Raw genomic sequence first — 12902 nt, 5'->3', positions numbered from 1 at the left:
TCTGTTGATGGAATAAAGCTATAATTTTAGATTGAAGAAACAGCTGGATGATGGCAGGCACAGAAGGGAGGGATCAGTGAATTTGGAGGTCTGACACATTGCCCTTGATGAGGTTGCAGTAATGATCACATGCAGAATGTCTTGGAGCAATTCTTTTCTGGGTAAATGGTAAATGGTGTCCAGGTGCTCCACGACAAGAAGGAAGATTCATTCTGGGCAGCTCCTTTATCAGACTACTATTGACAATACTCTGGCAACAGCCTGTCCCTTCAAGCAGGAAAGCAGGTGGGGAAAATACCTTAAACAGCAAGTCTTGTGTGAAACTCAAGGTAAGTGCATCAGGAAACTAATAACAATGAGCTTTATATTCTGCAAGAGCAAGACAGTTTGAAAGACCCATTCAAATATCTAGGACTGAATCTTACTTTTTTTTCACTAATTGGGAGTTGTGCTGAGTTTTTTGGAGGGATTTTTGCCATGAGGCTTAGCGGGATTTGTGGCTGTATCTTTCAAAATACACCTTCATAAACTAGCTACCCCGTTGCATGATGTCCCTCACATTCAATCTATCCTTACCATACCACGTGCCATTTCCTGAACAACTCACCATTCAGCAGGTATCCACTGAAAGACCAGCATTCTTTGAGACCACATTATCTTTAAAAGGCTGCTGTGCACCCCCCCCCAATGAGCATTGTCATTCTGAAGTTGCCTTACTTGGTCAAGGATGGACTCTAAACATGTTAGAGTAGGGGAAGATGGCACCATGATTTTTCAACAGTCCGCTGGTGGTCCTAGTCAAAGGAGTGGTGCAAAGGAGAGGTCTCCTCTTCCTAGAGCACTGGCAGAGGAGCCTGCATCACCAGATTATGTTCCCACACTTTGTAAGCCTAATGTTCCCCATAGGGTGTCAGCATCTGAGCTGGTAGGGGAGTGCAGGAGGCAGCTTCGCTGATGCTTCCTCTGATGCCTCAGTACTTTCAACCTCAGAGGTTGAGAAGGTGGCTTCTCTGGGAACCAGTCATTTCTCCAGGGTGGTGGACATTCTGCTGGTACCTGAAAGAAATATGGGTGAGAAAGCATACTTTCTCCAGCTTGGCTTCACTGCCAAGTAGGCTCCCTCCATGCCAGCTGCGCAACCAAGGAGTACATGTACCAATGTCATGGGAGGGAAAGGAAGAAGAAAGTTTATTGAAGGCACTTGACAATGCACTATATATTATCTGGTATTTTTTTACAAACGGTACTGTTTTGACCTTACATCTGGTTGTTTGGGTGGCTGTGTAGCTCAGACTGTCATTATTCCAGCATGAAACATTGCTTCATGGTCATACAGAATGTATAATAGGTTGATGTCTGTGTTGGGAGCTGGCTGCAGCATATGGAAGCAAGATGAACAATGGTGTCCTGCTGACAGCATTGTCCCTCGTCCTACAATATCCCCTTTCTTTCCCTCGCCTCTGTGTCCAAAGGTGTTGGTGTGAATGAAGTAGTCAGTGATGTCTGGGGAAGGGAGCTGCACAGCAAACAGGGAGCGAATGCATTGGGATGGCCAGGGATTCGGGACCCCACAGGTCTGTGTCATGTACAGTGCATGGGGCTGTGTGTAATATTCTTGCCCTCTAAAGGCCCTCACGTAAACGTGTCCTGCAGCCCACTCCCTCACAAGTTGAGACACCTACTCCACCAGGTCCGAGTGTGACCATACTCATTTTCTTTCACATTTCACCCTTTTGAATTCCAGCACCATGGAAGGCGACTGTGAGTGCTCTTCAGCCAGTAGCTCCCAGCCTTTGCCTTGACGTGTCGGTAAGGCCCAAACATCCATATCCTGATAGCCCTCTCCGTGAACCTAATAAGCGTGCTATGTCCCTACCTTGCAAGCTCCTTACTCAACACATCTACATGTGCCTTCATGTGCCTACATCTACCCACCCTCCCCCCTGCCCCTGGTTATATGAGGTGACTATACCAGATGACTCTTTGAAGCCAGGGTGCTTCTGGCCATGGATGAATTCCCCTCCACATGATTCCTTTCTAATTGTGCGTTACATATCTCCTCCTTATGAATATTGTTGCCCCACTTCACAAGTGTTATTCTCCATCACCCCCCGACCTCGGCCCAAAGAATAGTTTTTCCAAGTCTCATTCCTGCAGCAGCCTATTTTTCCCATAGTTTCTCTGGATAGACCCAAGAGACTGACCGTGACCTATTTCCTTGATCAACCTAACCAGACAATCCCAGATGAGAAGTGCCCAGACACCTGACTGGTGGCTTTACATCTCCCTGACTGCATTAGCCCTACCCCTTGGTTGGCCAATATGGAGCCACAGATGAGATTGGCTCCCCAGACTGCAGAGACACAGATCCCCTGACTGAGAACACCCCAATTGGCTACCTGATTGCAACCAATCCGTGGGCTTGTATTGGTGACTGCCCTTGATTTACTGTGCTGGACCTCCCTGACTGATGGCTGTCTCCATGGGGTTCAGTGAAGACTACTCTCCTAAGACTTGAAATATGGCTGCCTCTTGCTGCACATATAGTGAGTCTGCCACTTAAGTGGACAGCACATGGTGCAGGTGTGTGATTTACACAACACAGCAAGATGTACATCCCCTTGACTGACAACTACTGATAACAAGGCAAACTGACTGGTCATGTTACTGCATTAATTGGCAAGGCATGGATATTGTGAGCATCCAGGTAGGCGCTACATAAGCAAATACTCAGAGAACAAGCAAGCAACCATGAGATGCAGCCTGGCCCAATCTGTGAGGTGGGTGCCTGTCTCTATATGCAAAGCATCCTTGCTGCAGCCTTATAGAGTCATACAGCAAGGAAACAGACCCTTCAGTCCAACTTGTCCGTGCTGACCAAGTATCCCAAATGAACTAGTCCCATTTGCCTCTGTTTGGCTCATATCCCTCTAAACCTTTCCTATTCATGTACCTGTCCAAATGTCTTTTAAATGTTGTAATTCTACCCTCCTTTACCATTTCCTCTGGCAGTTCATTCCATATATGCACCACCCTCTGTGTGAAAAAGTTGCCCTTTAGGTCCCTTTTAAATCTTTCCCCTCTGATCCTAATTGTATGCCCTCTAATTTTGGACTCCCCTATCCTACATAAAGGGCCTTGGCCATTCACCTTATCTATCCCCCTCATGATTTTATAAACCTCTATTAGGTCACCCCTTAGCCTCTATTACTCCGAGGGAAAAAGTCTCAGCCTATCCACCCTCTCCTTATCCTTGCAATATCCTTGTATATTTTTTCTGCACCCTTTCTTGTTTTACAAAATCCTTCTTAGTTGTTAATGCGTCCTGCAATGCAGCTCTATGCTTCCTGAGCAGCATGCACATGAATTGGAGAGGTGCCATGATGCTTGTGAGGGTTGGCAAATGCCGGATGCCGATGTCCATAGATGAGGGGTGCATGCAGCTGGTGCCCATCGATCATATACTGAGATGCTATTTGTCCTAAAGAACGTGGAGGTCCTTAGGATTACACGGCGAGCTGAAGTTGCCAGGTACTGCTCTGAATGCCATGTCAAGATTTCTCAATATCTAGCTTATTTGGCATACTTTGTAAGATAGGAAACAGAACATTATTGAGGGGAGTTGGCCAATTAACATTGCATTTAACAAGCATTAATTCCCCTTAATTAGCAACTTGGCGCTGCCTAGCGAGAAACTCTCTATGCTGCTCAGCAGAAGCAAAAAAGGTAGAGTGAGATGCTCCCGACGTTAAATTAGACCTTGTTGAACTTCTTGTCCGATTCTGCCAAAAATGCACCCTAGCCCAACATAGTTGCTCAGACCTCTATAATATTCCAGCTCTAGGAAATAAATAGATTTATCAAGAGTAATATCAAAATAGGTTAAAGTCTTTCCTGTGTAACTAATTGAGATTGAGATCCAAGAGTTTAATAGCATTGTTAGGGATTGGGCGTTCCTTCAAGGTTTAAGAATTTGGATGCTTAATAAATCTTGCAGTACAAAGAATCTTGAAAGTCTCTATCAGTCATGGAAAGTGAACATGATCTAGTCTGATCTCTGAATACGGCAATGAAAGAATACTTTGTTTGCGTGACTGCATAGCTTTCTGCCCTGAAGTGAAAGTTTTTTACTTCTGTCGTTCTGACATTTGTATGCTAACCACTAGAGAAAATATTTAGAGTTTTTTGGATGACGTTACCTTCCAAATTCATTTGTCAGCCATTTAGTCTTTACCCATTCAATAATTTTATAATGTCGTGTTGCCTGCATTATACTACAAGAATCATACTTGCAGAGGCATGCAACTGTGCTTTATAAATTACCTTCCTTTAACAGATAACAATGCGAATTATCAGTTAATGTATTTTTTTAGCTGGTTTCTTTTTGACTGAGGGAGGAACATTGGCTAGGACATCAAGAGGAATTTCAGCTTTGTCTTGAACAGTGGGATCTTTATAAACCAGATGGTCAGATGGGTAGTCCCTTCATTTAATACCACACCCAAAGAATGAAACCTCTAATAAGACTGCTTGGATTGAAGCTGATGCAAGCTACAAAGAAGTTACAAGACAGAAAATAAATCACAGAATTGTTACAGTACAGAAGGAGGTAATTTGGCCCATTGTGCCTGCACCAGTCCTATTCCCCAGTGCCAATCTCTTGCTTTTCCCCCGTATCCCCTACACACTATTGCTATCCAAATAATGATCCAATGCCCCTCTTGAATGCCTCAATTGAACCTGCCTTCACCACCTTTCCACGCAGTGCATTCCAGACCCTAACTTCTCACTATGTGAAAAAGATTTTTTCATACATCACCTTTGCTTCATTTGCTTATCACTTTAAATCTCTGCCCTCTCGCTCTTTTCTCTTTGGTAAGTGGGAACAGCTTCTCCCTATCTACTTTGTCCAGTCTGCTCATGATCTCGAAAACCTCAAACAAATCATCTTTTAGCCTTCATCTCTCTAAGGAGAACAGTCCCAACTTCTTCAATCTATCCTCATAACTAAAGTTTCTCAGCCCTGGCGCAATTCTTGCAAATCACTTCTGCACGCTCAATATTAGGACCCTTGTTTTTCCTGATAATTATTAATGATCTGAATCTTGATATGCAGAGGACAATTTAGAGCTCTTAGATGACACTAAACTTGAAAGACTAGTAAACTGTGGTGAGTACAGTGTGGAGCTCAAAAAGGACATTGACAAGTTGTTGGAGTGGATGGAGAGATGGCAGATGGCACGCTCTCCAATGCATTCATATGTTTCCTATAGCGTGGGGCCCACAACTATGCATAATACTCCAGCTGAGGTCTAACAAGCATCTTGTACAAGTCCAACATCACCTTCCTGCTCGCGTATTTTGTGCCCTAATAGCTCAGTTGGCTGGATAGCTGGTTTACAATTCCTGCACCAGCTAAGGTTATCATAAAGGACTCTCTTCGACCTCTCTCCTTGCCTGAGGCTTGGTGACCCTCAGGTTAAACTCACCACTAATTGTCTCTCCCTAACGAGAGACCAGCCCTATGCTTTGACAGGACAATGGTGACTTTACCTTTTAGTCTGTGCGACTATTAATAAAGCCGAGAACACTGTATTAGCTACTCCCTCCACCTGTCCTGCCACTTTTTGTCATCTACACATAAGCACTCGGGCCCCTCTGCTTTTGCATCCCCTTTATAATTGTATCCCTTATTTTATATTGTCTTTCAATGTTCTTCCTACCAAAGTGCATCATCTCACACTTCTCTGCATTGAACCTCATCTGCCATCTCTCCATCCACTCCAACAACTTGTCAATGTCCTTTTGGAGCTCCACACTGTACTCTCCACAGTTTACTAGTCTTTCAAGTTTAGTGTCATCTAAGAGCTCTAAATTGTCCTCTGCATATCAAGATTCAGATCATTAATAATTATCAGGAAAAACAAGGGTCCTAATATTGAATCCTGGGGATACTCCATTACAAAGCTTACTCCAGTTCGAAAAATATCCATTAACCATTATACTCTTTTTCCAATCACACAGCCAATTTTGAATCCTATGAATTCAGTGAGGCAGGGGTCAGGTGTGGTTCAGTCAGTAGTACCCTCACTGCTGAGTCAGTATTGGTTGTGGGTTCAAAACTCTCAGTTGATATTGCAGTGCAGTATTCAGGGAGTGCTGCACTGTTAGTGGTGCCAACTTTCAGATGAGATATTAAACTGTCATCCCTTTCAGTGGTGGTAAAAGGCCATAACACTTATTCAAAGAGAAGGGTTGATTGTGTTGGGAGTGCTCAGTGTCCTGGGCCAATACCACGAAAAGAGGTTGTGTAATAATTGTCATATTGCTGTTTGTGGGATCTTGCTGTGCTTAAATTGGCTTTTATGTTTCTTCTGCTACAACAATGTACACTTCTAAAGTGTTTCACTGACTGTAAAGTGCTTTGGGACAATCTGAGGGCATTAAAGGTGCTACAGTAAGGTAAGACTTTCTTTTTTAACTTTAATGGGGAAGGAAAATCTTTGGGTGGCTTGAACTCTATGAACGAGCTTGTTTGGATTTAAATGATTGTCAAATTCTTTTGTTTAAGTACATCATGTCACGCCAGCAATTGTGCTGAAATGTGAGATTCCAATTTTTTTTTCCAAAACTGCACCTGGGTTTGACTTTTACCGCATTAATTTTGTTTAACTGGACCTTTACTGCTTGAAAACTCCAAGATTAAATACTTCAGTGAAAAAAAGATTATTGGGCCACACTCTACAGCTCTCTTCCATAAATCATCATGTGGTGTTGGGGTGGTAGCTACAGAATATAGAACCCAAATGAGGCAATGGCTTCAAGTTGCCCAGTCTAAACCTGCCTTACACTAATGTAAAAATAGTTAGGCAGGTCCAGACTCAGTCTCACATTGCTATTGGCTTAAATGGCAAGAATGAAAACAGGATTGTTTTACTGCTCATATTTCATTTCTAAAAACTACCAGCTAAGCAATGCCTAGCTGAGGCTGTCTGGTGTAAAATTAGTCTAATCCTGTTTCTTTTTGGTTGTAAAATCATAGATGGGGCCATCGGTTTTCTTCACACTGAACTCGCAAAACTGCACATCTCAGAATAGAACAGTGACAACAATTGAATTCATATTGAGCTTTAATGCGGTAAAGCCTCCTGTGATACATTGCAGGAACATAACTGGAACAAGTTTAAAAACAAGCTATGTAAGGAGATATGAGGACAGACCTTAAAGAAGATGGATGTGTGGAGAGGTTTAGAAATTAAATTCCAGAGCTCACCTTTTGACATCTGAAAGCATCGCCTGACTATTTTGCATCGGCAGAAAACCGAGTTCAGACTGAACAGAATGTGGTAAAATTGGGGATGCACATGAGGCCAGAATTGGAGGAGTGCACACATCTCAGAGTTTACAGACATAGGGAGAGGTAACACCTTGGAGAAATGATCAAAATTTTAAAATTGTGGTGTTGTGAGATAAGAGAGGTGATAGCACAGGGGTGATGGGATTGTGGGACTTGCTAGAATCCTAGCTAAAAGGATGGTGAGTTGCTGAAGTAGAAAGTTGGTGATTATATCAAAGGCTACAGAGTTGTCAAGAAGGTGAAAGAGGGACAGTTGATTTTGAGAACTCACACAGGATGTGATTTCTCATGATTTGAAAATCCAAACACAACCACATGGTCCCTCATCTACCCTGCTAATTGGAACAGGGCCAAAGAAAAGAAAGCAACAAATGGTATCAACCAACCTGGGGCTAAGAATAGAAGTTGTATGGTCAACAGTTTAGTGGGATTAAGATCAAGAGAGCGGGAGGTTTGTCTCATGGACAAGACGAGCTTAGAGAGGGTACAAGACAGGATAGGATTTCAGGGCTAAGGAATGGGGAAACCTTTGTTTGACATGGTGGGCTAGGGGAAGGGAGGAAAGTGGCAGAGACAGGTGAATGTATGGCCTCAACATTTGGGACAAAATTACACAGAAAATTCTTCACGTTGCAGTGGACAATGCAAAACATATAGAGTCATAGAGATGTACAGCACAGAAACAGATCCTTTAGTCCAACTCGTCCATGCTGATCGGATATCCTAAATTAATCTAGTCCCATTTGTCAGTATTTGGCCCATATCCCTCTAAACCTTTCCTATTCATTTACCCATCTAAATGCCTTTTAAATGTTGTAATTGTACCAGCCTCCACGACTTCCTCTGGCAGTTCATTCCACACATGCACTGCCCTCTGCTTGAAAAAGTTGCCGCTTAGGTCCCTTTTATATCTTTCTCCTCTCATCTTAAACTTATGCCATCTAGTTTTGGACTCCCCTACCCTGTGGAAAAGACCTTGACTATTCACCCTATCCATGCCCCTCATGATTTTATAAAGCTCTATAAGGTCACTCCTCAGCCTCCAACGCTCCAGGGAAAATACCCCCAGCCTTTTCAGCCTCTCCCTGTAGTGCAAACTCCCCCCAACCCTGGCAACAGTGCTTTAACCCTACACAAGTTAATAAGGTTTATCTCCAATGAAGTATGAGTAATTTGATATAAACGTTCACTGCTTGGAGTCAAGTTGTGAGAAACTATTAGATTTAAAAAGAAATGTCGGTTCTGTACCAAAAATTGTTGACTGTGCCCCTTTAACACACAATTCTATGTTCAGAGTCGAACTTCGTAACTGACTGGAGCTTGGAAGCAGAAGGAGGACATTTAGCTCCTTCAGCCCTTTCTGTGCTACACTGAATCATGGTTGATGAGACCCAATTCCATTCCAGGATGGCTAGTGATTTCTGAAAGTTGCACTCTTCTACAACCACATTTGCTATATATGCAGGTCAAATTTGTGAAGCTGGTTATCTTTCCCACTCGACCTATTGTCATGAGAGTAACGATTGTTTCCAGTCCTTTTTCAAATTTGCATGGACAAGAAGCTTCCCAGAAAGCTGAACTTAGATCAATGAACAGGAGAGGGCGGGCTGACTTCCATAAAACCTATGTTCAGCATGTTTAACCATGAACAGAAATACTTTTTCAAAGTGTTGATACATTGTTGCAAAATTGAGGCCAGCTTCAGGATAAATGTGCTGTATGGACGCTGACGGAAGTATTTGGTTTTTACATTTCTTTTTGTCTGGTTTTGGCGTACTTTAAGATGATGGTGAAATGCTGCCTCTTTTCTCATTCTCAGACAACAGTCAATTCATCACTCTTTGCCTGCAAGGGCTTTTGTTACAGAGTATGACTGTACACACCCTGTGAGGAAATATACACTCAAGCAGTTCTTGACCACCCTGACTAGCTTGGGAGCATTCCTCCCAACATTTATTCAACATTATGATTACAAGACTTGGGTTACTGCATGAACAGGCTGGGAATGATTCTGAGGTTATCCTCCCAACCCACTGGAGCCTTTCAATGTTTGTGATTGGCTCTGCAAAATCACACCACATTGAGTTAGAAATGTGACCAAAACAGGTTCCATTGAAAAAAAGACATATCAGCTCAAAATATATGTGTGGTTTGAACAAAGCCATTGTATTCCTTTTTTGTGACTATTTCATAAAACTCAGAAGACACTTCTTACAAGGACATGCAAAAAAGTTCAGAAATATCAATTTCATAAGCCTGCAATGCAAACATTTAATTTGTTAGCATTTTTGGAACTTTGTGCTATGGTGATGCACTATGTCAAAGAGCTGGGGCAACATAAATACAATTTTGAGCTTTTTAGCCATTATCAAAGTCTTGTACCTTATTTACCCAACCCTGAGCTGTGATCATATTCATAAACTCAGGGATATCTATAATCAACAGTGGAATATCTGCACTTCAAGCATTCAGTTTCAACATTAAGCACAACCAAGTCAACTACAATATACATTGATATAGACCAAAGCCCCCTCTGGTCTGCCCCCAAGCACACATCTCAACTCCAGATTCAGAAGAATGTTTCCCTATTACACCAATGTGACAGATTCTATTTCCAACCACAGCCAGCTTACGAGCTCTGAATGAAATTGTCTGTTTGGGTCAGAGTCATGAGCCTATTGTGCATTAGGAAGTGGATTGAGGTTCTCATTGGACATGTCTTTATACAGTGACTAAAACTGACACATAAGTTTTATATGGTTGCATTGAATCTTTAAAAATCTTTATGCTGATTGACAAATGAAGCAATGATGAGACATTAGGCAAACCTCCAGGCAGTGAGTGGTTAGGATCTGGAAAGCTCTGCCTGAAAGCATGGTAAAGGCAGATTCAATCACAAGGGTGTTGGATCATTACCTGAAGAGAAACATTTTTCAAGACTACAGGGAAAAGGCAGAAAAGTGGCACACGGTTCTTGTAGACGGCTGGCACAGACACAACAGTGCAAATGGTCACCTGCGTTGTAACCAATTTATGTTTCTATGAAAAGCTTTACAAAATTTCTAACAGCAGTGATATGGGAGGGGTGGGTGGTCGTGGATGGACGGGTTCAGCTAGAGTAATGGTAAGGGATAATATGTTTGAGCTCCACATACTGAGAATTGATTGTCCTGTATCCTTCAGATAGGCTCGGAGCATAGAGTTAAACAAAGATCTACATTAATATAGCACAATTCACAACCTCAGAATGTCCCAAAGCAGTTTGTAGCCAGTAAAGTGCTTTTTTGAAATATAGTCACTGTTGTAATGCAGGAAGATATCATAAATAGCAATGTGGTAAGATAATTTTTTTTCTATTTGATTAAGGGATTAAATAAGGGACAAGACACTGGGGCTAACTTCCTGCTTTTCTTCAAAATAGTTCCAGGGAATGTTTTATGCCCTTGAGAAGGAAGACAAGGTGTCACCTGAAAGATAACACCTCTGACAATGCAGCATTCCCTCATACTTCCACTGGAGTTTCAGCCTGGATTTTTATGCCCAAGTCTCTGGAGTGAAACTTGAACTGACAACCTTCTAACTCAGAGGCATAAGTATTGTCAACTGAAACACCAACTAACAATTCAACTATACCTGAACATAGAACTCACTTTCTTCTGTGCCCGAACTGTAGAGACAAACACATAATTTATGTTCAAGCTCCAGTGCAGTGCTGAGGGAGTGCTGCACTGTTTGAGGTGCCATTTTCCAGTTGAGACATTGAAGTGGACTCCCATCCGGCCCCTTGGTGGATGTAAAAGATCCCGGGGCACTATTTTAAAGAAGAGCAGGGGAATTCTCCTTGGTGTCCTTGCCAAACTTTATCCCTCAATCAACATCACAACAAACAAGTAATCTGCTCATTATCATATTGTTGCTTGTGGAAGCTTGCCATGCACAAACTGGCTGCAACATTTCCTACATGACAGAAGTGATTACATTTTAAGAAGCACTTCAAGAGGCTAGAATTAGTCACCAACAGAGATCTAGCTGGCAAAAGAAACAAAGCAATGGAAGGAGTGAGGCCTTGCAGAAGGTTGAAAATGAAGATGAGATTAAAATTGTGCCATTGCTTAGCTGGGAATCACTGTAAGTCAGCAGGAACAGGGGAGCTGAATGAGTGGGACTTCGTATGAGTTAAGACACAGGCAGGAGAGTTTTGAATTACCTCAGGTTCTGCAAAGCTGGAAAGATCTTTGTCAGGATTGCATGAGAATAGTCAAATCTAGAGATAACAAAGGCGTGAATGAGGATTTCAGCAGCAAATGAGCAGAGACAGGAGTACAGTCAGGTAATGGTATGGAGGTGGAAATCGATCGTCTTAGTGATTGGGCAAATATCTGATCCAAAACACATCTTTTTGTTAAATATGACATTAAGGTTAAGAACAGTCTAGTTCAGCCTCAGATAGTTACTAGGGGGAGAATTAAGTCCATGGTTAGGCAATGGAGTTTGGGACAGGAACCAAAGGCCATGATTTCAGTTTTTCCAGTGTTTAATTGGAGTAAATTTCTGCTCATCTTATGGATGTCAGACAAACAGTCTGACAATTTAGAGGTGGTGCAGCAGTGAGAGAGGTGCTGAGGCAGAGATGGGTGTCAAGTGCATTAGAAGTTGGAGAGGCCCAAGGATCGTTCCTTGGGAGATACCAAAGGTAACAGTGCAGGAGTGGAAAGAGAAGTCATGATTGTCTCTTGATAGAATTAGATAAATGAGAATGGAACCAGGTGAGAGCAGTCCCACCTAGTTGGATGACAGTAGAGAGGTGTTGGAGGAGGATGGCGGGGTCAGCTTGTCAAAGGCTGAAGATAGGTTGCGAAGGATGAGGAAGTATAATTTACTCTTGTATATATGGATACCTGGAGTGAAGTAAAAGTTACAGTACACAGTAACAGCTAATGGGAGGTGCTATCTAAAAGTCACAATCATAGATACCTGAGGATGTAATCTGTAATTAATAGATCCTGAAGTTAATATCTGTGCTAGTATCAGTATATAAACTTGATATTCTAGACATGTTCTGTGATATTATATCTCCCATAGTTAAGATCAGTACCTATAGTGCTTAACGTGGATTTATTTGAGCAGTGAGCAGAGGGGATTAATACCTGTTTATTCCTGAGTTGTGGCATTGAGTGCCGTGTAGTATTATTTCTGTGTCATTAAAAGACACTATTCTATTGTGCAAACTTGTCCATGAATAACTGAAAGCAGGAGTTTCAATGAAGCGTGCAATGCTACCATGCCTCCCTTAAAGGTAGTAAAAATTAGCTTATCAGTCTCATCACTCCACCAAGCAACCCAGCAACCCAGCTGATACATGACTAGATCTTATCCTATTATATGTATTTCAATGTGCCTTCCAAACAAAACATAAAATGTTCAAACATAGTTTGAAATTTCAAAAGCATCATTGACAATTGTTGAATGAGGCGACCATTTTATTTTTCCAAATAATCCCTCTGTTGCTTTATTATTCCATATTAAATGATGCAAAGTAATTACC

This window comes from Rhincodon typus, chromosome 41, assembly GCF_021869965.1.
Source record: "Rhincodon typus isolate 14 chromosome 41, sRhiTyp1.1, whole genome shotgun sequence".
Taxonomy (NCBI): Eukaryota; Metazoa; Chordata; class Chondrichthyes; order Orectolobiformes; family Rhincodontidae; genus Rhincodon; species Rhincodon typus.
The sequence above is the reverse complement of the archived record's forward strand: the minus strand, read 5'-3'. Positions refer to the sequence as shown.